Below are 24351 nucleotides of genomic sequence, written 5' to 3'. Positions count from 1 at the left end.
CCCCAGATTTGTTTTCTTCTGTGTTGCCAAATGAGCATGTTAGCCAACATGATCACACAGAAACATCTGGCAAACTTACCATGAAATGAAGTGACAGCGTCCAGTGGAGTGTCCTGTTGAGTGCTTGGGAATGGCTTTGGTATTTGGGGAACAAGACTCATCCTCTGGTTGCCAGAGACCCCCACAGGCTGGGACCTCTGTGCCCCCCCAGTGACAGAGTGACCAGGAGAGATCTCCCTGCTCTGTAGGGGCATTGCTTTAAGAAAAACACAGGCAAAAAGAGATGCAATATATTAGTTTTTGGGCTGATCTGCCTTGCAGCCATTCCTCTTGCATCCTTTGTCTCTTAGGGTGGGTAAGTGGCCAACAGGTCACCCAGCTGCACCTCTCAAAATGGGCTGAGCTGTAACTGCCTTTCCTGCTGCAGGAGTGCTGGGTTTGGTGTTTGTCTTTTGCTGATTGAAAAAAACAAAATAGGAAAAAATGACAGCAATTGCATGTCAGACAGACAAGATAAGCCTCACCTTCTTGGAAAAATTGGGTGAAAGTTAGTCAGAAAAAAAAGCTATTTTCTTGTGGGCTATTGTTTCTCTACCATGTTCTTCTTGCTCCAGGCCCTGGATAAGAGAGTTTGCAATTTGATATTCTAATCCTAGGACATGAGGCATGAACCTGCACTGCCCATGTGAACTGAGAATCATCCCTGTTCACATTTTTCTTGCTGTTGTATCTCTGCTTTTTCTATAGAAGTTAATGATAAAATAATGATAAAGAAGGAGCCAAACAAAAACAGTTGTTAGGACACACTTTGCATCTCATAGACCCCAAGGCTGTTTTGAAAGAGCAAAGATTTTGTTCCTTTATGAGATAGATGATCATGGCTCTCCAGTACCTCCCTCTTCATCCATGACCACATCACCCTCTCTCTACCTTTTCCCACACATCTTTTTTATGCATGGCAAACCCAGCCAGGCAGAGTTTTTCTTGCTCCTTTGCCCCCCTGAGGTCACACAGAATATTCACTCCCATTTCTCCTCACCCATCCAACTGGGGCTGCTCCACTCCCTGCCCCTTCCTCTCCCCTCTCCCCCTGACATTGCCATGCACCACATCAAATAATTGTTGTTATAACTCTCCTCCTTCCCCAACTAAAATATACTTGACTGGGAGGGAGAGGGGGAACAGGGAAATAGCTGGGTTTATTTTAATAGTTTCCACTCTCAGTTCAGCTTTATAGTAGAGTATATTTAACTTTAAGGTATGGACAGCTGGATGCATTTAACAGCACAATGGAAAGAATTTAGAATTTAGCCAGGGTGCATTGCAGGCCCTGTTTGGAGCTGCTCACCACGTATTTCCTCATAATATTTAGATGCGCCTGTTACGGGTTGTGTGGGGCTGATCAAATATGTTTGTGTCAGGTAAGATTTGTCAGAGATGAGCCTCTTTATTTCTTTACTTACTAAAACTCTTCCTACAGGAAGAAGCTGGGTTAGCTGATATCAGCAAGTTCAGCCCGTTCCCCCGATGGGGTTCCTCGCCTGCCCTGCAGAAGCTGGAAAAAGCCATAAATACACAGAAATCCAGGGGCAAGCTCTGAGCCCAGGCTGTGGGCACGTTACTCCACTTGTGGTGACACAGCTGGAGAGTGAAGGATCACCGAGGGATCAGCATCTGTCCCACATCCCCCACCCCCCTCCTTCCACTGCAATGATGGAAAACAGCTACAGCCCTGAGACACGTCCATAAATCCTTCACGTCTTCCCATCGGACCTGTGTCCCCCTCTGAACTGGCTGGTTACCCTCTTGCACCCTCTCTATAGCCCTCTGGAGATTTTTTCAGTGACAGCCAGGGAAACCAGGCAGTAGGCTTTCACTCTCAGAAATAAGAATGAAGGAAATTTTCAGCACACTTCAAAATTCATTTGCCTTCTCTTAAAAACAAATAGAATTCTTCTCATTATTATAAAATAGCCTCCTTCACTACTTTTATGCCCTCACCCAGAAGTCAGGGTGCCTGAAAAACACGATTTTATCAAATTTACTTTGTCTCTGTGTTGTGCCTATTGCAGCAATGCAAACAGAAGGCAAACCAGCCAAGCCACTTGCTGGTGGGTTTATCCAACTTCCTCCCTGATGCTGGAAAATAACAACAGCTTCATCTTTCTGTAGGCTTGGGTTTTTCCATGTGTGTATTTTAAAAATGCTGTTTTCCCCCCGCTTCGGTAGAATCACATGATCAACACTGACACATGTAAGGGGTTGTATTTCAAAGGTATTCTTATAAAAATGCCAGAGAAGTCTGAGCCTGAGGAACAGCCATACTTATGATCTGGAGAGATTCCAACAAGTAATACAGCTCAAACCCACTTCCCAAGCTGTGAACGAGCTTCAGCTATTTGGGAAATTATGATGACTTCAGATGTGTTTGGGTAGATATGTTGCTCTGCCTCTAAGCTTTGGGAAGGGAGGAAAGAAGGAGAAAGATGCTCAAGGAGAAAAACCCCTTTGGAGGAAAGACCAAATTGTTGGAAACCTCTGAAGTGTTCGAATTAATGTCATGTCATTACACTGTATTGCTGCACAGGTTAATATAATTGGGTTACTGTGTGTGAGCAATGATCCATAGCATGTTATGGCACTGAAACAAATGACATTTAACCAAGAGATTTGTAAGGCACCTTGTTATCTGCATGGTGAGCAATTGCAAGGGAGAGTCAGATTGCTGGACGAGCCACTGACAAATTAGTTGTTGGGTTTACTGGACAGCTTGGATTTATAACCACACAATTCCAACATAATTTATTAGATCCATAAACAGACAGATCCAGTGTTTTTCCTTAGATTACACTCTTATTGCAGCCTCTGATCCTGTCCCGTTTGCGGTGCTGTTTTATTCATGCAACACTCAGTCCTTGGCTGGGGGCAAGGTGAGCTGAGATCAATAAGAAGTTGCAGGTTTCTAGCAACAAAAATATTTACAGCCCAGTTAATAAAAAAATAATTTGCAGATGGTGGTCCCACACTCCAGCTTTAGTCTTTCCAAAGAGGGAAGGATGCAAATAGAAGGGATGGGTAAAAGATGCAAATTCAGTTCAGAAAAGTATTTTCTTCACTTTCTATCTCCTGGTAGAAGAGAGGCAAAGGCCTTGTCTGCATGTTAAAAAATAAACAAACTGAATGAGATGTGGGGGGAAAGGGCTCAGTCCCATCCAGATGGTCACGATGGTCTGTTTTCACCTTGGCCTCTGGAAGAGAGAAATCTCCCCATTTCCTTCCATCTTTTCTGTGCTGGGCTGGAGAGCAAAAACCTCAGCAGTGCCCAGGCTGCAGGACAGAGCTGTGTCCTTTCTGGAAGGGCTTCATTTGAAAACTCATTGAAGAGGCACACAGCTTCCCCAGGCAGATTATCCCAAATCCTTAGCTGGTGGCAGTTCCCCAATATCTCTCTGCTATGGTTTAGGGCAGGGACTTTTTCTTTCCTGAGGGTCATAGAAAAGAAACCATGATGTGCCTCCCTATGGCCCCTCTAACAGGTTAGGGGACAGCTGTCAGGGCTGTCACCACCCTGTGCCCCCACTGCCTTTCCTCTTCCCTCCTTGCCCAAATCCAGATTTCTGCCCTTCCTTCAGCAGCAGCTTTGCAGTCCCTCAGCCATCCCCCTCCACAGCCACCACTGTGTCCCACAGCACTGCAGGGTCAGGGTGCCCAGGGCTGGATCCAGGCTGCCCTGGCCCTCGGGAGGTCAGCTCAGGGGAACAACTGTGTCCTTCCAGCTTTTTCCATTCAAGGAAATGATGGAATCTCAGCTCTGCTCAGAGCCTTGGCCCACACCAAAATTTTTATTAGGTAATGAGTACCTAAGCTGCTGGCTTAGACCAAAACTACAAGTCCAAGACTACCACTCAACAGATGTTCTTGCTCCTAATCCAGCTGGCATCTTGGGATCTCTTGCTTGTTTTCTAGGTTAGAGGACAGTTTTGTTTGGGCTAGAAAAACTCTGGAGAGATGTCCAAGTGTTTTGGGTGTTCCCCCACAGAGAGGAGCCCAAACTCAATCAAAACCCTGCCAGTCATGAGCTGTGGGTGAGTTTGAAGTCCTAGGCTGAGATGTGGAGCTGTACGAGCATCTCTCTGCACCCTGGGGCTGAGCCCAGCTGATGGCAGGGAAGAACCCAGGACCAAGTCTGTCATTTGTCAGCTGAACTAAAGAGTGGAAACACTGGCGTCAAGTGCCACTGGCACTGGCAAGGTGCTGGAGAGGAAGTGGCCGGGATCAGAAAGCAGGACATGGTCTCGCTGGTGCTAAATGGGCAGTCTTGGTCCCTCCCTTGTGAGTGTAGCTAAGGCTGGGCTGTGCTCTGAGCCTGGGCTGTGCTCTGAGCCTGGGCTGTGCTCTGAGCCTGGGCACAGCTCTGCCTTTCTCTTGCTCCACAGCTACAGCCTCTAACAGTCCTGCTCAAGAAGTCCATCAGGGGTTCCCCTCATGTAAAGCTGTTATTGTTAAAATAAACACACATTAACTTCACCATATAGCATTTCACAAGCCTGAGGCACAGCAGTTGGAACAGGAGGCAGTTGGATCGAGGTGTGGGAGCATTTTCCAGGCAAACCCCAAAGGGTTCTCCTGCTGCAGCCTTTGGTGTGGCTGTCCCTGCGTGGGGTGCTGGGTGCCTGGAGCAGCACAGTGCAGGCTCCTCCCAACTGCTGCTCTTTTAAACAGACCTAAGAACCTGGGGGAGCTTGGGCTGGGTGAGTCAGATGTGCTGGATACTCCAATCCCTGCCTGAACCAGCATCAAACCCCGATGGACTGAAGCATCAGAAAAACAAGCCCTGCCTATCCCTGCCTGATGTCTTCCTGGGCAGACTTTGATGAGTTGCTTGCTTGGAATAATTTGATTCTTTTTTAATATTTAAAAATATTACAGGCCAAGTTCATGCATGGTTTAGCATTGCTTCAATTAATCTACCCATGGGTAAAGCCAGTGAAAAACTAAAACTGAGCAAACCAACATTCTTTCTTGTTTTCTTTGAAGAAATTCTATACAAAGACGCAGTAGCAGATTTTATATAAAAGTACCTAATTAAAGCAAGAGCCCAAACTACGCATTTTCATTTTGTTGTGTTCAAGAAGAAAAAAATCACCCCTACCAATAATTACTAAAAAGGAAACTCAGTAGGGTAAGCAAGGGGAAACCTGGTAGGCAGTGGAGGAGGAGAGATGCTCAGCATCTGGAGCGGTTAAATAAACCTGAGCCTGTGATAATGTTCTCATGTTTGCCAGGGAGACTGGGGAGAAAATCCTAATGGACCTACTGGAATCTGTTAATGCATTTGGGTTGTGTGTACAGAAAGGACACGAAGCCAACAGAAGTGGCTAATGAGAAATGATGTGAGCAGTCAGCAGAGAACATTGTCCAGACCCTGACGTGGCAGAGGGATGTGAACAATGCTGGGCAGGTGAAGGACTGGGAAGCCTGGTATGGGATCACCTTTCAGCCTGAGTGCTGCCAGCACACCCAGGGAAATGTTGGATCACAGCTGGGAGATGAGCTATCCCTGCAGGGAGGTGCAGAGAGGCAGTTCCCAGCACACACCTCAACCCAGAGACAACACTCCCTTGTGTCACAGGTGAATAAATAGACATTTCCTTGAGCAGACTGCCATCCTGCACAGTGCAGGGCTGGCACTGGGCTGGCAGCACAAGAAAAAAACGGTGCCTGTCACCACTAATGGGAAAATCCCGTAGCTAAATGTAAGAAAACTCCGTGTTGGTCCCAGACATTTGCACTGTCACAGCTCTGGGCAGGGGTTCTCTTCGTGCAGCACCTGCTCTGGGATGGAACCTCCATGTGTTGCCACAGAAAAGTCCATGTGTGGTCTTGAATCCCCCAGCTGTGCCTTCCTCCTGGACAAAGGGAGATGAGCACATGACATGTATTTCTAGGACACTTGGATTGTAGGAAAAATGGCTTTAGAAAGTTTTTATTTCTATGGAATTTTCCTCTGTATTTTCACTGGAATTTGAGAAAAGAAAAATGCAGCTCCTTTTCCTCATCAACTCAGTGGGATATTGCATATGTCAGAAATCTCCATTTAGGGATGGGCTTTCTTGCCCTGCTGTTAGTTTTCAGCACCAGCAAGGGCATTAAAAGACCAATTTGTGTTCAAGATAAGAATGAAAATTCTCATTTCTGCTGCTGCCATGAGGCTGAGATGGAGGAACTGGGGAGACAGAGGTGTCCAACTGTGACCTTTCTGCTCAGGTGGCCTCCTAAGCTCATTTGTCTCAGGGCCAGAATTCTTTCTCGTGTCCCCATGAAGAAAGCAAAGGGGGAGCCAGCCTGTGTTCTGCTGCCCTTTCACTGTGCTAGTGATGCTTTGGGGTATAGTATGTTATTTTAGGTCTTTGCTGGTTTAGGTCTCATTTAAGGAAATTATGAACTGTCTTTCTTGAGAAGGGATGATATTTCCCTGAATTTAAATAGCTTTGAGCAAACAAGTACCAATTTGGATGTACTTTCCCATTTAATATTTGTGTGATTTATGCTTTCAAGCAACCCTTCTGCTCTTCTGTTTATATGCCCTCCAAGCTCATTTTTTAACCACAGTTAATCAGGCTGAAGCAAAACATAACTCACAGAGAGAGGATGTTGGCCAACTTTATAACTTGGGCTACTGTATTGGATGTCAGCTCTGCTTCTAAAAATAACTGCCCTGGGACAGGTGCCTTCCCTGGCCAGCAAAATTTAATGTTAAAATCCTGGCTAGCAGAAGCCTTGGAAGGGAAGAAGCTCATTAGCATTTGAAGGGGGGAAAGGATTGGTATTCCCAGTCCAGGAATTGAAAGCCGCTTGTTTGAAATATTGATGGACAAACTGGCTGGACATGAAGCAAACAGCAGTGGCTCAGAGCACTTTGCCTTTCTACCCTGGTCAGAGTTTAGGTTGGGAAATGGCAGGCTGAGTTATTTCTAATCTGTAAATGCTGTTTGCTGTACAGCAAATGAAAGTCTGTCTGTGGCTCCAGAAAACAGCTCAGTGATAAGCAGGTGGAAACCAGGATCAAGAAAGGAGCAGGACAAATGCTTTTTGCCATGTCCCTCTCTCTGCACAGAAGATATTTTGATTTCCTGCAGAAGGAAAACCACATCCCTTACTCTGGCTGTGCTCCTTGATGTTCCCTTAACCAAGAACCAACCCATCAGCACCCAAATGCACGGGGCAGACCCACAGCCCAGCAGCCCTGGTGCCAGGGTGAGACCTGGAGCTTTGATTTTCCAAGACTGAAGCAAGAAAGAAATGAACAGAGAGATGTGAAAGAAGGAGTTTGCAAGCAATTGAGATGATACCTGCAAGTGCTTTTTCCTCTGCAAGCTTGGTCGATGGACACACAGAACTTTTGGTCTTCAAAACAAAAACCTCATTTCTTTATGCTGTTAAAAATTAATATGTGGTGGTTATTAGCTGATGCTGAAGTGGTAGAATGCAAAGGAAACATTTTACAGTTCTATTTGCTTTCCAAAGTAAGAGTCAGGACTTGTTATTGGATAGCAACGATGTGTCATCATATACATGTATACACACATACACTTAAAAAGGACCATATTAATATTTAACTGAATTGGTTCGTATTTTTGACTACAAATCTAGGTTTATTTGCTGCAAGTCTCTGGTGCATTTGAAAGCCAGGACTGTCATATGTAGTTCTAAGGATCTGACCATCTTTTAACTCTGTTTCTAACAGGGCACTGCCCCTGCAATCTACCTGCAACAGGACTCAGCTAAACACACTCAGGGCTTCAGCAACACAGTTGGCAACACATGAAACATGTGGTTTGAGGGCACTGCCTGGCCCCAGTGAGCCAGAGGGGAACTGAGGGCTGGCCAGGGCTGGCCAGGGGTTTCTCCTTCCTGGGAGGTTGTCACTGAACAGCTCAGCAGCAGCAGCAATGTCCTGGTGGAGCAGAGCTGGGTGAGCCCTGCTGAGACCACGGCTGGGATGGCAGGATTGCTCTGGGGGGTGAGCCTGCAAAACCAACAGCTGCTGCAGAGACGTGGGGGAATTGCAGACATGACTCCTCTCCATCCTCTCTAGATGCAAACTTCTGCTCAATATCACGCTGGTTTCCCGCATGGCTTTTTTCCCAGTGGGATGAGAAGCCCTCCCAGGTGGTGGGATGGGATATAAGTATCCCAGGAAACTTGTCAACCCCACGAGGGAGTGAATAAGTAGCTTCAGCAAATGGAAACTCTCAGGTTTCTCACACCTCCCAGAGACATCCCAGCAATGCACAGCAGCACTTCCACCTGCACTGCCAGGCCCCGGGAGAAAACAAGGGAACAACCCCCCTCCAGGAGAGCAGCACCACTGCCAATAACCCCTGTGCTCCTCTTTCCTCAAGTGTCCTTTGCTCCTTCCAGGTGCTAAACCTAATCCAACTGGATTTTCAGGGTTCAGCTGTTCCCAAGCCCTGCACCCGCTGTTGGGAATTCCCAGGGAATGCAGGGAATGCAGGTTCCTGGGTCTGGGAGAGCAAGCAGGAATCATCACACCTTGCATGACTTCTGTATGCTTTGTGCCAAATTATTCACACTTTTTTCTTCCTTTTTACAACATCAGGAGAAGAAAAAAAAAACCTGAACAAGTAGCTCTAAGTCCTCCTTTTCCTCCAGGGCAGGGGAGAGGGGAAGATACCACTGCACAGCACCTGAGAGTCTACAGAGGAGAAGTTTTTCCTGTGGTTGAGTCCTAGGGCCAAACACATCATCTGGAAGGATACAAAAGCTTTTATAGACTGTAATTTTCTAGTAATTTTAATTTCACACACATTTACCTAAGGACAATTCTGAAAGACAAGAAAAGTGACAAGTAAACAAATTGTATTTCTACCTTCCCTTGAAATGCATTGTAGATGCTTTTCAGACAACAAATACACTAAAACCCAGGAAAATAATTTTCAATTAGAATGCATCTCTTTAATAGGAGAACCCATTTCAGACACTGATGGAAGAGGTAAATTATTGAATGCCAAGTGTAGGAAAGGCACCAGTTTCTTTCAGGGATATAATTAATGGAAAAGGTTTATTCAGATTGCCACAAACCAATGGACAGGATTCGATACACAGTTGACAATGCCAATATTTCTGTTCAGCATGGGTATTCTATCATTTTTCTTCAATATTGCAACTTCTAAACATGAGTTGGCCTCCACATGTGACTACAAAGCCATCTGGTTTTCCAGTGTCAACTCTGCACCAAGGACAAGGTTTCAGTTTGAAGCCAAACCATTCCCCTTTTCCTGTCGCTGCATGTCTGTCTCCCGTAGGACATGAGGATCTCTCAAACTGAAAGAGAGCAGGGTCAGAGGAGGTATCAGGAGGAAATCCTCCCCTGGGAGGGTGGGAGGCCCTGGCACAGGTTGCCCAGAGAAGCTGTGGCTGCCCCTGGATCCCTGAAGTGTCCAAGGCCAGGTTGGACGGGGCTTGGAGCAACCTGGGCTAGTGGGAGGTGTCCTTGCCCATGGCAGGAGGATCAGAATTAGGTGGTCTTTAAGGTCCCTTCCAACCCAAACCATTCTATGATTCCATGATTTACGTTATCCTTGTGATCACTTCAAACCCAATGTCCATCACACCCAGCAGAGATGTTTGATCCCTTCTGAACAGGTCACCTGGGTGTGTGGGTGGTGACAACAACCTCAATGAAAGGTAAACAGTGCAGCCAGAATCATCAACAGCTGTATTTTCATTTATTTTGGGTTCTCCAATCAGCAATAATTCTGCTTTAACAGAACATACTTTTATCAGGATTTTTGACCCTGGATCTTCATTTGGCACAAAGTCAGTCTTGTCCTATGCAACTGCTCCAAATTGGGTCACCTAAAGGAATCCAGCATCTGTGCAATAGTCCAGGTCACACAGCTATTTGTGGAATGGATACTGTACAGTCTGTGTGAGTGCATGATATATGAACTGTATGTATTACCTTGATAAATTGTTTTTAAATATTTCCTCCTTTTTATTAATTGAAGAGGAAACTCATGCATCAATGACATTTTTATGCTGGTTTACACATAAATTATTTCCCTGTGATGTTCATTTTTATTATTATTGCCGATATTATAGCAAATGCATTTTTTTTGCCTTGTAAACAAGATTTTGCTTACAGCTAAATGAAAAGAAGAGAAGTTAATCACGTTGAAATAATAGGTTTAAAAAGGTAATTCAGTAATATTTGGCTGATGTTTAATCTTCCCCAATAGAAGCCATGCTGAGAGAAATGACAGAAATTCTGCTTTTGTAATTAAACTGTATTCATCACTGGCAGGGCAGCTGAAGGAGAGCTGAAGTGCTGCAGTGCCTGCTGACTCCTGGCACAGCCTTCCAAGCAGGGACTTCAAGGTTTGTTAAGTGACAGTGGTGGCTGCAAGCCTTGAGAAAGAAAAGCATCATCCCAGCTGCCAGTGTAAGAACCTGACACTGTGGTGTCTTCACTGTGCTCCCAGGAGGGAGTGAAGGTTTTTCTGAGCCCATTAGAAAAAGTGCCCACCCTCAGACATGCCTGAAAACAGCACCCATTCTCTCAGCAGTAGAGTAGAAATAATCACCCAAGATATGTCTTTGGGGCCTTTTTCCCACGAAAGCTCAGTGTTTCACTGTTACATGTCTTTTTGAATCTGATCCTTAGCCAACCACTCTGAATCCATCACCTCTAGTTTCAGGTCTGACTGCTCCTCCTTAGCACTTTTGAAAGCAATCCAGCAATGGACAGGACCCAGGAGTCCAAATCAGGGACCACTGCAAAGATCAGAAGGCTTTGGAACTGCTCCACCTCTAAGTCCCTTACCATAAATCAGCTGCACACTGTCTTCCCATGCTTGAGGAAGCATTTAGTTCCCAGCTGCTCAGAAGCCCAGTAGATATTTTGGTCTTGTCTTTAGGTTTGCTTTCTGCTCGGCAGCTGGAGGGGCAGTTTGCAAGCCCAGTGGGCAAATGGTGTTTAGTGTGTGAGCTCTGAAGGAAAGTTACATTTCCTTTTTTCCCCTCTGTGGTTTGAACCTCCAGCAAAGTTCCCCCTGCAGCTCTGGAAAATATAAACAATCCCTTTGCTGCTGGAAAGCAGCGTGACCAAGCTTTGATTCCTGAATTTCTAGGGAAGAACTGTATCATCCCTCAATGAGAAGATCTGGATGTTGGGGTGGCAGAAGCAGGTCATTCTCAAACAGCATCTAATTAAGCAGATTTCTGTTGTTTAGCCAAGCAGATGTATCCATCACTGAACACGAGATGCTGCATCATCCAGTTATAACAGCTTCCAGCTCCTTAAAAATGCAGAAATAGGAAACCTCCTTTGCTTGTTGGCTGGTGCTTTGACCTGTGCAGCAGTGATCACTTCCAAGGCAGCAGTAAGAAAATTAATCAAGTAGCTGAGAATGAGCTACTGCAGTGGTTCCCCAGCTTTGGGATCTGTGCTTAAAGCATTCCCTAACAAAACAAAAGCAATAAAAGTCTTGATTCTTTCCCCGGGCAGGGTTTCTTTCTCTCCCATCTTCTTTAAGGTCAGATGAACTTTTTCTCAAGGAATTTAGAGGTGATGAGGTGTAAACTGTATTTGATGGAACAAGGAGTCTCTTCCAACAATTCAGGGGCCCAGTTCATTGGTCCCTGCACACAGTCCTGTTGGAGGTGCAACAGAAGTCACTTCAGAGGCATAAGGAGACAATTATTTGCCTGCAAACACCAAACCTCTGCTTTTCCTCAGGCTGTGCTGCAGCCAGACCTCGCTGCTGGTGCCTTTTCCCAGGACATGGTCAGGAGTTCAGCAGAGCCTCTGCTGTGCCATTCCCAACCTGTCCTTGTGGCAGGATTCCACACCCCACTGCTTACACCGTGTCCCAGTGTCAAGAACAATACTTAGAGCTTCCTAGAGTGGCCCACACTTTTATCCAGCAGGACTGGTGAGGACAAGGAGCTCCTGGTGTGCCCCATCCCCCTCCTGTGACAGTGAACTGGTTCAGAGAGCACTGGGTGCCTGAACCCCACGGATCTCACCTGACCTCACAGGTAACTGAGTCCTCTCCGTGGTCCTACTGGTAGAAAAGAAGTTTTTCTGTCAGTGTGTTAATGCTTTCAAACATTTTTACCAAGTAGCTTCAGCTGTCAAGTCTCGTGCACGTTTCTGGAACTTGGGATGGTTTACACTTGGAAAGCACAGCAATGTAAGTAAGGATGATCCCTCATGACCTGTATATTCATTATACATCTGACCAAGGTCTCACAGGATGCATCAACTTTGCTAAATAGCAAGAGCCCAGAGTGTGTCATGGGAAATGTAGTCTGAACAGAGCAGGGGAGTTTAATGCTCAGAAACTACTCTTTGCCCAATACACAACAACAACTTTCCAAATCAAATACTTATTTTCCAAACCAAATGCTTTTTTTTTTTTTTTTTGTCAAAAGTCTGATTTTTCTGTGGAAGAATTTTCTGCTTTTCTCTTTTTATAAAAAAGAAAAAATGAAAGTTTATTTTTCCCATCAGTTCAAAAGGACTGACTGGACCAAGCACCTTACCTAAAGCTATCAGCATCAGCCCAATACCCTGACTGAGAATCACCTGAACTCGGTGCATAAACAGATTTTTTTTTTTAACAGAGTGCTATGTGTTACTGAGTTTTTACAAAGTTATGAAGATGTTTTTACTGAGAAATATTTGCAAGTCTTGAATGGTTGGCACGTGTGTTAAAGAACATATGATTCAAATAGAAAACCTTTCTTTTTATTGCTGAAACACTAATAAGAGTGCACTTTAATATGCCTTAATGTGTTACTCCTTAATTGACAGCAGATGTTTCCTGAACAGCATTTTTCAGAAGACGTGCTGCACTTCAAAACAAGCAGAAATAAAACCTTACTGTACATACGAGAGCTTCCAAAAACAACACCTCCCCTTGCCAACAATTGTTTATAAAAACAGCATTCTGGATTATTTGAAAATCCATATTAAGTCCCACGGAATATGTCAGAGTAAATCTGATGTTATTTCAACAGAACCTTAACCCAGCCAGTGTTCAAGGTCTCCTTTTGCTTTCCCTCCAGTCTCCAAAACGGGAACTGTCACCTCGCCCTTGATGTTGGATCAGGAGAGAATGGGAAAAAGCAGGCACCTCAATGGGAAGCCAAGTAACCATCTCTCTGGTCAGACAGAGAACACTTCCAGCAGAACATGTACCCCTCTGAAAGCTCACCTGAGGAGCACAACAACTATTTTTTATGCTTGCAGGCAAAAATACCCCGAGATTTGGAGCCTCCTCGTACCCGCCCTGCTGGTGTGACATCAGGAGCCAGGAGAGGCTGGTCCCAGGGCATGTGGATTCCACAAAGCCAGGTTACAAATGGCAAGGGGTTGTCCTCCATGTGAACAGGATTGCAAGTGCTTCTGTCATCACAGGACAGAAAAAGAGGATGTTTTCCTTCGTTATCCTGCCAAAGTCCTGCTCTGACTCCGAATCAAAGCAGCTCTCTCAAGGTATCTCAAAGCACACAAAGACCTTCCCAGGGACAGAGTTTTCACCATTCTCAAGCACTGAAAATTCGTAAATCTGGTTATTACTGGCCATGGGTGCGATCGCAAAGGGCTAAAGAGGATTCAAGCTATAGAAGAAAAGAGGAGAAAGAAAATAATGCAGCCCCTTTTCCTTCCAAAATCTCTTGGCACTCTCTCTGCAGTGCAGAACCGGTCTCAGAAATGAAGTCCTGCCCAGTGCTGGTGTCACTGGTGTCACTGCAGACCCTGCAGCAGGTCCTGTGTGACACAGGATGGGCCACAGTCCATCTGGGCATCAGCTCTGAAGGGCTTCACTTCAAATCCTCTCAGGCATCAGCCAAAGTCAGACATGCTCAGGTGCTAAAGGAGGAGTTGATCTGAAATCAATGTAATTTGTTTCCCCTTCCTTTGGAAAGTTAATAACATTTTTATTTCCTTAGCCTTATTTTTTAGAATATTTCCACTGTGTGTGGTTGCAGGACAGGTCTGTGTTGCAGAGCACACACCATTGTGCCAAATCCAAGTGAGCTGAGCCTGGTGCTGGGAGGTTGTGCCTCTGGAAGCCCTGAGCCCCAGGCAGGTCCTGATCTTGGGGTGAAGGTGGTTCTGCTGCAGGACAAAGGCCATGTGTTTGGATCCACTGAGCAGTCTTTGCAGACCTAATGGCTGCAAAGGCAATAAACAGAAAAATAATCAGCAGCACAAGGCAAACCAGAAATATGAGAAAAAATATGGAATTTTGCTATCTTCCTGAAAGGAGAGAGAACGTAATCAAATTATTGACGGGTAGGGATCAGAGGGTGACCACCCTTTGTAAGCACAGGATCAGCCCTACCAGCCTCAGGAGGCCAACTGATGGCCTGGGAAAATAAAACCTGCAGGATTTACTGCTCCTCTCCCCAAACCCACCCAGAAGCAGCCCCGACAGTGCCCAGCCCTCCCAGCCCGGGGGGGCCGGGCTGTTTGATGTGTGTGTGCTGGGAACACGCTGGGCCTGCTGGGAGCTGCGGGCTGGGGCAACAAATGACAGAATCCTTCAGTACAGCCAAGCTGTGGTCAGTGTTTATTTATTTTATTATGTAAACAGCCCATCACTATGGGTTATTACAGTTGAGCTTTAAAGGCATTTGATAGTTTAAAATGACTTCATGTTATCAGAACTTTTTTTTAAAAAAAAAAACCTCGTTAAAATACTAAGTCATTGACAGTGCTTTTTGTTACCCAGCTTATAAAATACAAATCATTAGGGCAATAAATATTATTCATTTAGAACTGATGCAAACCAAATGTTTTCTTCCTTAAAATACCCATAAAAGTGAAGTTTTATCTTCCATCTGGCAATGCCTCTTATGCCAAAATGTTCTGAGTGGAATTGCATTAATAAGAAGACATCAAGAGAAATATGTTACTTGTATCCTTTAATATGCCTTTGTAAACTGAGATACACGTTGGCCTTCTATCAATAAGCATCTCTACCTGTGGGGTTTGAGAAGGATTAATAGAGAAGAACCATTATAGGATGAAAGGACAGAGCATGCTGGGAGAAAAATGAAAATCAAACATCCACCAGTGCATACACTTCCTTCCAGGATAATATTTAGATTTTATTTTATTTTCTTAATTTAAATATATATATAAAAAAAATAAAATGTTTAAGCTGGTTTTAGATAGCACACATCTGCACTGCAATAAGGCCATTTTCAAAAGTACAGCTCTCAGTGGGATATTTATTTAATTCGTATTGGTTTTGGACCTCAGCCTATAATGAGAAAAGATATGGGCACATGTTAGAGACGGTGGCTGCGACTGGGACTTTTTTGAACATTAAAGTAGAAAAAGCCTTTGCATGTAGGAAGGGTTTAGTGAAAATTCAATAACTTTTGCTTCAGACACTGTGCTTCAGAGCACTAATAAAGACAAGGGAGAACTGGTGCAGACACTGAACTCACGACTGAGCTGCCTGGAAAATGCCAGCCCGGTCTGCCAGGCATTCCCAGCCTTCCTCTTTGGACACTTTTCAGCTTTCTGTTCAAATTTGATTTTGAAACCAATTTTCCATCTCCCCACCGTGGTCACATCTCAGACATGCAGGACTGGGCTCTCTGTGGGTGTGTCTGACCCCACACATCCTTTTCTGTGTTGGTCACAGACACGTTTCAGGTGCCACCTTCCCAAACTGAGTCCAAACTCCTGCTGTGACCACTGGGCTTGTGCCAAGCCGTGTTTGCAGCCTCCCAAAACACAGCCCCGGCATCACTGCGTGCCCACGGCACAAACACTGATGGTTTTGTGCCAGATTCAAGAGTTTTGAGAGAGTTTTAGCACATGGGAGAGGGCAGAAGGCTTTCCCCAGAAGGCTGGGGGGCAGCAGGGTCTGTGGGCAATCCATTGGGCAGCTGAGGGTCACTCCCTCAGTTCTGCTGCTGCACAAACCAAAACAAGAAGTGAAGTGGGGAAATGTTCCTCATCTGGAGACTGTACATCATTTCCTTACTGCTCTGTTGTGAATCTTACCCATTTTGCTGTACCTTAGGGCCCAATTCAATGACTAAAATTGATTTTTGGTACTTCAGTGGCCATGTGTGGGAACCAGACGTATTATTTTTTTATTGAATACAGCCCTTAGAGCACTGGCTCACAAGCTCTCTTCAGTACACTATAATAAAGTAATACCAACATTTCCCAGCTCTCCATAACTTCATTACTCAGTGTCTCTTTGGGACACTATTGCCTCTTGCCCAGACTCTTTAATGGACGGTGGGTTTCTTGTCTGATGCTGGGTCTGAAAACCTCTCTCCCTTTTCCCCTTGTGAGTGCCTGTGTGTGTGAGTTGACACACATGTGCACACCTCCTGACATGTGCTCAGCATTATCTGTCACACTCTTCCTAGAAAATACCACATCCATGTGCCAGTCAGAAAAATGGGCTTGACTTTCGAGGAACTGTTTTCATCAAAGCAGGATTGGGACCTGCCTGCAGACCCAGAAGTGTGAATGGAAACAATTTCCCTGGGCAGGAATCTCAGCTGACGTGCAGCTGCCCCAGCTCTGCGTTCCTTTCGTTGATGTTTTCCCCGAAACCATAAACAGTCCCTGAAGTCAACACAAACCTCCCCACGAAACGTGGCCCAGAGCTGACACCCCCTCTGGAGCTCCAGCCCAGAGAGCCCCCCGAACCTCCTGTGCCTCACCCACCACGTCTCCTGAATCCCTGGCTGCCTTGGCACACCCCCCTCACCTGGGGCAGAGGTTTCCCTTCCCTGTTTTGTGCAGTCCCAGGGAAGACTGTGCTCGGAGCTGCCGGAGCTCTCCTGCTCTCCAGTCGTGCAGCCAGAGCGAGGAGCAATCGTGGCAGCACACGAGACATGTCACCCCCATGATAGCCCTAAATGTACTTCTCCCTCCTTCCTGCCACACCCTTGAGCACCACTGGAATTAATATCCAGAAAAGTTGCTGTAAATTTCTGCCTAAAATTAAAGTCCTGGGAAAGCTGTAGGAAGTTATACCTGGAAATGTGTTAGAATTACTCAGGCTTCAATTTTCCTGCACATCGAGCCCTTCCTGTCCTTTCCCAGCACCATTGAAATCAATGGCTGTTGTTTGGGGTTTTTTTTAAATCAAATCTGGGTTAATGACTAAGGGTTTTTAAAGATGGAGCAGTTGAAGCAGTGACTGCTGGGCAGGAGGAAATCTCCTGCAGGTATTAGTCTTGCAGGGCCGGCGTGGCAAAGGTCACTGTGGCGCTCGCCGTGTGGAACGATGATGAAATACTCTGGGAAATCAGGTCCCCCAGCTCCAGTGTGTGCATTTGGTGGTCATGGCTATGCACCACTTGTGATCAATGGGTGGAAAGTCAGGGTCAGGGCTGCAGCAGCCGGAGATGCTGGTGCTTTGCAATCTACCCGGGCCCCAACCAAGGGGCTGAGTTTCCACAATTCATTTATCATAAACCAGCAATTTGCAAATGTTAGCACTTTTCCCACATATCATGAGCCCTGATGGACTTTAATAAAGGGGAGAGAGAGGGAGAAGAGGAGGGAGGGGGAAGAGAGAGAGAAGAAAACCTACATAATTAAATAAAGTTCTTAGAATGGCTTTAATTGCAAAAATGTTACCTTTTTGGAAGTAATTGCTGTTCAGATTTTATTTATTTTCTAGTTTCTCATTTTTTACATTGGTTTTGCACCAGTTAATTAGCCAGTTGTCTCTCTTGGTGGGTTTTCTACCTCTCTCTTTTACCATTATGACTGTACAGGAATGATTTTCCAGTTTGCTTGACTCAGGCAATCATTAAAATTTGACTACCTGCAATAATTTGATTCCTACCCTGCTTTTAAGCTAAAGGCCTCTAAAGGGAAGGGATGAAAAAGAAGAATAAACTGTAAACAAAGCTTCAAAACATATGAGAGTGTGAATGTGCAGAGCACTAGCTGTGCAGATTCTCAGAGATGCTCACAAGAGTCACTGGCAGGGATCACCAGCCAGGTTCAACACCTCCCACTCTGAGGAAGTCCTTCTCTGGATCTGGCCTATCTTCAGTCTGTAAGTGCATAAATGTGCCTGAAAGAATGAAATCTGCAGACAGAAGAAGGGACAAGAGTTGACACTTTTCACTCATATCAATGATAGCATCACTTGAATGTGATTTTCCAGGTGTCTTTCTCTCCAGGCTTGTATCCTTCTTCCCAGAGTGAGCAACAACAGAGGTTTCAGTGACAGGGATAAAACACTGGGAGCTGTGATGATCAGATTTTCTCCTAGAAAGAAGCTATTCCTCTCATTGAGTGAAGAAATCAGAGGGTTTAGATCAGCCTGGATTGTTTATCCTGTTTCACAAAGCTTTGCCAGCTCATCTCCCTGTCTGCATCCCTGTCCCACTGTCTAATGCTGATTACCAGATCAGCATGACCCTGTTCTGCATTCTCAGAGCTCCCTGACCAACCTCTCAATGCCTTCTCACTGCCATGCCCTCCGAAGGGCACGGCTGTGGTTGAGAGGAACTGCTGCCATTTTCTGATTCATGGGTGCAATGCCAGAGTCAGGGACCAGAAATGAGGAGAAGGGGCTGGGGGGAAGAAGCCATTAAAATATCAGATCCATCTATTCAGCCTATAAGAAATTTCTACTTCTTAAAACCCCAAAGAGCCCCCTTGGACTGGGGGTGGCACCAATGCCAAGCTCCATCTTTAGGGTTTGATGCCTTAAAGCCCTTGCTGGCATTGTAAACTTGTATGGCAGTATTGCCATCACTTGATGCTTCCATTATTCATCAAACTGCTCAGAAGCCCAGGTTTAACCCTCTCAGCATTTCAGTCCTTGGAGCTGCAGGTTTCTCCCAGCCAAACCCCTCCCGGGTCAGTGCCCGTGCTGGTCACGGTGCCCCTCCCGTGGTGCCACCAGCACTGGGCAAGAACCTTCTCCTCCTCCTTCCCAGCTCAGGCCATGGCCCAGGGTGGTGCTGGGGGTGAGATGAACCCGTCTCACACAGCAGCTGAGCAGTGCAGATCTCTCAGTGCATCTTCCCTTTAACACATCCCTTTTTTTCATGACCTGCTGCCAAAATCTCTCTGTTAATGTTTCCGCCGCCATCGACGCCACGCAAGAAAAGTGTCTTTGTTAACACATTTAGGGCCTGCTTTTAATTTCTACAGTATTCCCTTTAATAACAATGTCTAATTAAAACATCTGTTAAAAAGTCTGTAACATTAACTTTACAGGGAGAATTTAATAGAATTATATTTGAATTGCAGCCATTTAACGGGTTTCCTAATTAGGCTGTTGAGTTTTTATTTTTTTTAACAAAAACATTACACAAATTAAAATCAGGCCCAGTTTTTTATTATTATTATTACAACACAGAGTGTGGTCAAAGGAAGGCAGGCAGTATATGGTGGTGTGTGAAGGGTGAAAAAACCCAACACAGCAACTGGGGACTGAAACACTAAAATGCATAAAATGAAACAGATAAGAGACGATGTTTGAAAGGGGGAGGGGACCAAGAGATGAGCAGAGAAAAATTCTCTGGCCTTTTATTTGCATGGTTCATTTTCAAACAAATCCCTGTGAGTATCTCCCCATTTATCTGCCCCCCTTCCCTACCCCTTCTCTCCTCTCCCCAGATTTTACTTTTTGGGATATTGTCTCCACCTGGGAGGAAAGAGGAGAAGAAGCCTTGAAAAAATTTGATTCATGCCAGGTTTGTGTTTTCCCACATTTCAGAAGCTTGGAAAGGTTTGTTACTAGACAAGGTTCTCTGCAGATCCTGAGAGCTGAGTGGCTTCTGTAGAACTTTGCATCGAGTGATCAACTTGCCCAAAGTACAGAAATGCAGAACCTTCAGGACTTGCAGGAGAAGCTGCATTTCTGGGCTTTCAAAGGCAGGGTTTGTCAAACATTTTTTTCAATACAAGGAAGCCTCTGACTGAAGTTTCAGTTGTGGAGGCAACAGATCTTCCCATTTAGGTGAAAACCTCCACTACTTGTTATTAACCTGTTCTAAACCAAAATGAAAGCTGACAGGAAAAAATCAGGTATATCACATGGAGAGGATGGACAGTAATTGCTTTAAAATCACACATTGCTATTTGGTCATGCCAGGATAAGGCATCTCTCAACTGAAATTACACTATTTTCATAGAAGATGGTGATTTCCCAGGGAGGTGGGGGTGTTTTTGTGTGCAGAATGAGATGTAAGAAAACAATACAGTTTTACTCTTCCACATAAATATTTCATATGGCTCTCAACAGATGCTAAAGTCAGTGCCTGTACAAACATCTTGGGTGAAATCCTGGCCTCTGAGTTGTCAGCAATAAAACTCTTATTGACTTCAGAAAGGCCAAGACTTCATCTTTTGTCTCTAAATTGAACTTACAGTTGTAGTGACCACTGGCAACGGGAAACTCACTTCAAAAGAAGGCTCTGACAGTTGGACACTTATCTCCCACTGATCTAAACTATCTCAATCTCTTTTTGTTTCCCAAGAAAACTTGGAAATCCCATTGAGAGCAAGTTCATCAAAATACTTCTTTTGTTCTTCTGATTTACAGCGAATCCAGCGAAGAACACAATTCCCTGAAGGAATTGTCAGTACGTCACAGGCCAACCCCAGACAGAAAGGGCAGGTTTAGTAGGAGAAAAATAACAACAAAATGTTCACAACAAAGAATAAGAAATGCATTAGCACTCATTCAGAGACCCAGGACACTGATGATGCCTTTGATCTCCTTTGCTCTGCCACATTGCATTGCTTTTGTGGCTTTTGGACGTGTAACATAAGTTAGAGTCTATTTGGATCTTGTGGCAACAATCAGGACTTTTCTACACCAAATATCTATTCTTTAGTGGCTCTGAGGAGTCTTTCTTCATAACCAAATTATCTGTTTCAGGCCTGTATTTCTTATGCCCACCATTCTGCACATTCTTTCTTTGCAAGGGAAGAATCTGCACGGAATTCAGATGTAAATACCAGGTCCAGAGTCCAGAGGATGGACTCCATTCCCTGCACTGACACAAAGCACCACCCAGCCCTTGCAATCTCTTACAAAGTTCCTCAGAGGGCATTCTCCAAAAATGCCTTTCTTCACAAAGGAGGAAATTTGCAGAGTGCTTCCCACAAACATTTGTGGTCACCAGGACTCTGTGAACGGCCCATCCAAGAATGAGCTGCAGGAGCTTTGCAGGACAAAGTTGTACCCAGGAATTACCACAGGACCCCGGACAATGTGTTTGCTGTGTGCTTAGAGCCTCAGGGAATAAAGTTGTTTTGGAACAAACCCTCCAGAATCTGCCTGGGTGTTGGTGGGGAGAGGACATTTTGGGAGTTTGGGATGGCATTACACATTTGTGGAGTGGAAATTACAGTTCAGTGTGTGGGCATCCTTGATTGGACAATCTTTCAGCTGATGGGTTCTTCTGTTCAATTACTATTAAAATTCATCAAATGGAACAGAGTGGTTTTAATGCCCGTAATTGTTGTACAAAATGCTCTGTAATTGGTCTTACAAATGAAGCTGAAGAGCAAGATCAAACTCCATTGAAAATGAATCTGTCTTTCCACTGAGGAGTTCAAGAGTCACTTCGAAAATCCATTTCATGGGGAAGTGTTTAGCCAATTCCAATTCTGGTTCGTTTTGTGTGACAGTTTTTATTTGCTTATTTTGGCCTCTCGTATGCAAATGAAACTGCCAACTTTTGAACTTGTTTCCATGTGCTCCCCTCGCCTGTAAACCCAGCCCTGCAGTCAGGCAGCAGCAGGCAAACTTCAAAGCCCCCTCAGGTGCATTTTAGGTGATATGGGACAATGTGAGGTGAGGAGCCAGCAGGTCCGTGTCTGGCAGAGGAACCAGTTTCATCAAGTCTTGCCAACCTCTGCTTGGTGGTTTTTTTGTAGATAGGAGGGAGTTACTTTGACCCTGGAAAGGTAAAAGGGGAGGCAATCTGAGAGACGGGGGATTGAGCAGAAGGTGAGAATTTCTTGTGCTCCTTTTGCCACCCAAAAGCAGCATAACCTGGAACTACACTATTATTCAAGGAAGTGGGAAAGCAAGCAGGACATTTAGGGCATTGCTCTGACTTGGTGTTCCACAAAGAATTCATTGAATCTTCTGCTCTGAGATATCCTAAATTTTCACCCAGAAGCTTCCCTGAACCTCGAGTGCTTTTCCCAAAGGTGGCAAACACGGGTGCATGTCTGGTGGGCTGTCAGTGCCCCTTCTCCCTGAGCCCCCTTCTCTGCTCTGTAAGGTGTTCTCAGGGGTGGGGATATGCTCACACAGCCCTGCTGTGATGGGGTGTGGAGCAACCAAAGCACTTGGGTGCCCATTGGGGTCCTTCCTGACACACCTGGTGTGTGTTTGTGCCTCCTGCTGTAAGATGGTGAGCCCCTGGCACAGGTTGCCCAGAGAAGCTGTGGCTGCCCCATCCCTGGGAGTGTCCAAGGCCAGGTTGGATGGGGCTTGGAGCAACCTGGGATAGTGGAAAGTGTCCCTGCCCGTGGCAGAGGGTGGAAGGAGATGATCTTTAAGGTTCCTCCTGACTCAAACCATTCTATGACTCTCTGATTCTGTGATGGAACATGATGGATTTAACCACTGGAACCAGAGTGTCACAAGTTGATATTTAATTCTGTCTTCCATCTCTTAAAGACTCCAGGCAAAATTCTCTCTCTGATCCCTCTCTAAAGCCACTTCTCTCTTCCTCTACTCCTCATCCCAACCAAAAATTTCCAGGTTTCCACCACTGATTCTGGAAAGCAGAGCTTATTGTTCACGCTGCTTCTGTCAGTTCTTTTCTGCTTTGTCTATTCTCAAAGAATTAAAAAGAGGGCTCAGAGGGGATCACTCCTCTTTGTACAGTGAGTAAAGAGCTTTCTGTGGCACCTCTCCATGGAATGAAGTGATGGCTGTGGAAGAAGAGCAAACCTGAACTGGAAGTGAAAAAAAAAAAAACAAACAAAACCAAAAACAAAACAAAACAAAACAAAACAAAACAAAACAAACAAACAACAAACAAACAAACAAACAAACAAACAAACAAAAAAAAAAAAAACGAGAAAGCTACATGTTACTGTCCCAAAGCCATTTAAAAGACACAAATCCCTCCCTGTGTTCCTGCCTTGTTACCAGGGCATGTTATTCACACACACACACACTGACTCTGTCATCATTAATCTGCTGAGGGGGTGTGTGAGAGAAGTTCAGCAGCTCCTGGGGATAACAGAGGAGCTGAGCACAGGCCCCATGTCTGGTGTGCTCCCTGACGGGCAGGGAGGGGGGGAAAACAACGGGGCCTAATTAAACTGCAAGTGTAAATAAATAGAGCCAAATTTCACATTACATCCAACAAAATTAAGAAAAGGTCATGGGCAAGACTGCATTTTTTTAAAACCTACCGGCTCTGTTTATTAAATGGGATTGCTTCGTACGCACTCAGCACTAATTGGATTGCGGGTTATTTTGTTATTTAGGTGGGGGTGGGAGACAGAAGAGAATAGGGGAGGGTGGAACACACTCCTAATGGCATCAGTTTTGTCCTAAAATAGCTGTTAGTCAGCATCCTGACCTTTTCTTTCCCCACACAAACCCTGAACAAACACCTTGATTTTTCGGTTGGGATTTTTGTTGCAGATAAGCAATTCCATTGTGGTCCGATCCTCTGGTGCCGTTCCTGGGATGTGTTTGTGTGTGTGTGTGTGTGCATGTACAGCCAGGAAATGTCTGTGAAGCTGCAGGAAAGGCCTTAATTGTAATTAAATCTGCCTTCTTCCACATCCCTGTGCCCCTGCCTGTGCAGACTGAGGTGTTCAGGTGTGTGCTCTGAGTCAGGCAGTGAAAATGCAGTGAAACAGAGGAGTTCGTGCTATCAAAGAGCAGCAATTTCAAATGTCTCTGTTTTAAAGAAAGCACAGAAGAGATTTGTCTATGAAGGGCACATCTGGGGGGGCTGGAAAGCTTTGGGTGGAGCATCTGGAGCCAATGCCAAGCGGTGCCCAAGACCCTTCTTTCCTCACCTGGTGAGCACAGGGCAAAGAGAAGAGGAGCAGGACTCGGGGGAGCCGTGTGGGAAGGTGTTCCTGCCTGAGCTGCACCTTCCTTTAATTCCCAGTGTGGGAAGGTGTTCCTGCCTGAGCTGCACCTTCCTTTAATTCCCAGTGTGGGAAGGTGTTCCTGCCTGAGCTGCACCTTCCTTTAATTCCCAGGACACGGCACAGGGCAGCAAGGGGGGCCCTCAGGGCCACAGCTGCTTTCATGTCTGCCGACCCCCCGGGATTTGTGCTGCTCAGCACGGGCTGTCAGGGGGCTGAGG

At 45.4% G+C, this 24351-nt stretch overlaps 1 long non-coding RNA gene across 1 annotated transcript in view; it reads left to right on the top strand.

The window, feature by feature from the left end:
• Window positions 1-8014, top strand: part of LOC127477980 (uncharacterized) — a 30235-nt gene extending 22221 nt beyond the window's left edge. The window contains exon 3 of the long non-coding RNA XR_007907085.1: window positions 1481-8014. This is a non-coding gene — a long non-coding RNA (uncharacterized LOC127477980). The remainder of the gene's footprint in view (window positions 1-1480) is intronic.
• Window positions 8015-24351: the final 16337 nt, after the last annotated feature.

This window comes from Manacus candei, unplaced genomic scaffold (assembly GCF_025592945.1).
Source record: "Manacus candei isolate 608988 ecotype Guabito, Panama unplaced genomic scaffold, ASM2559294v1 h1tg000057l, whole genome shotgun sequence".
Classification (NCBI taxonomy): Eukaryota; Metazoa; Chordata; class Aves; order Passeriformes; family Pipridae; genus Manacus; species Manacus candei.
Note: the sequence above shows the minus strand (reverse complement) of the source record. Positions and strands in the feature narration are given on the sequence as shown.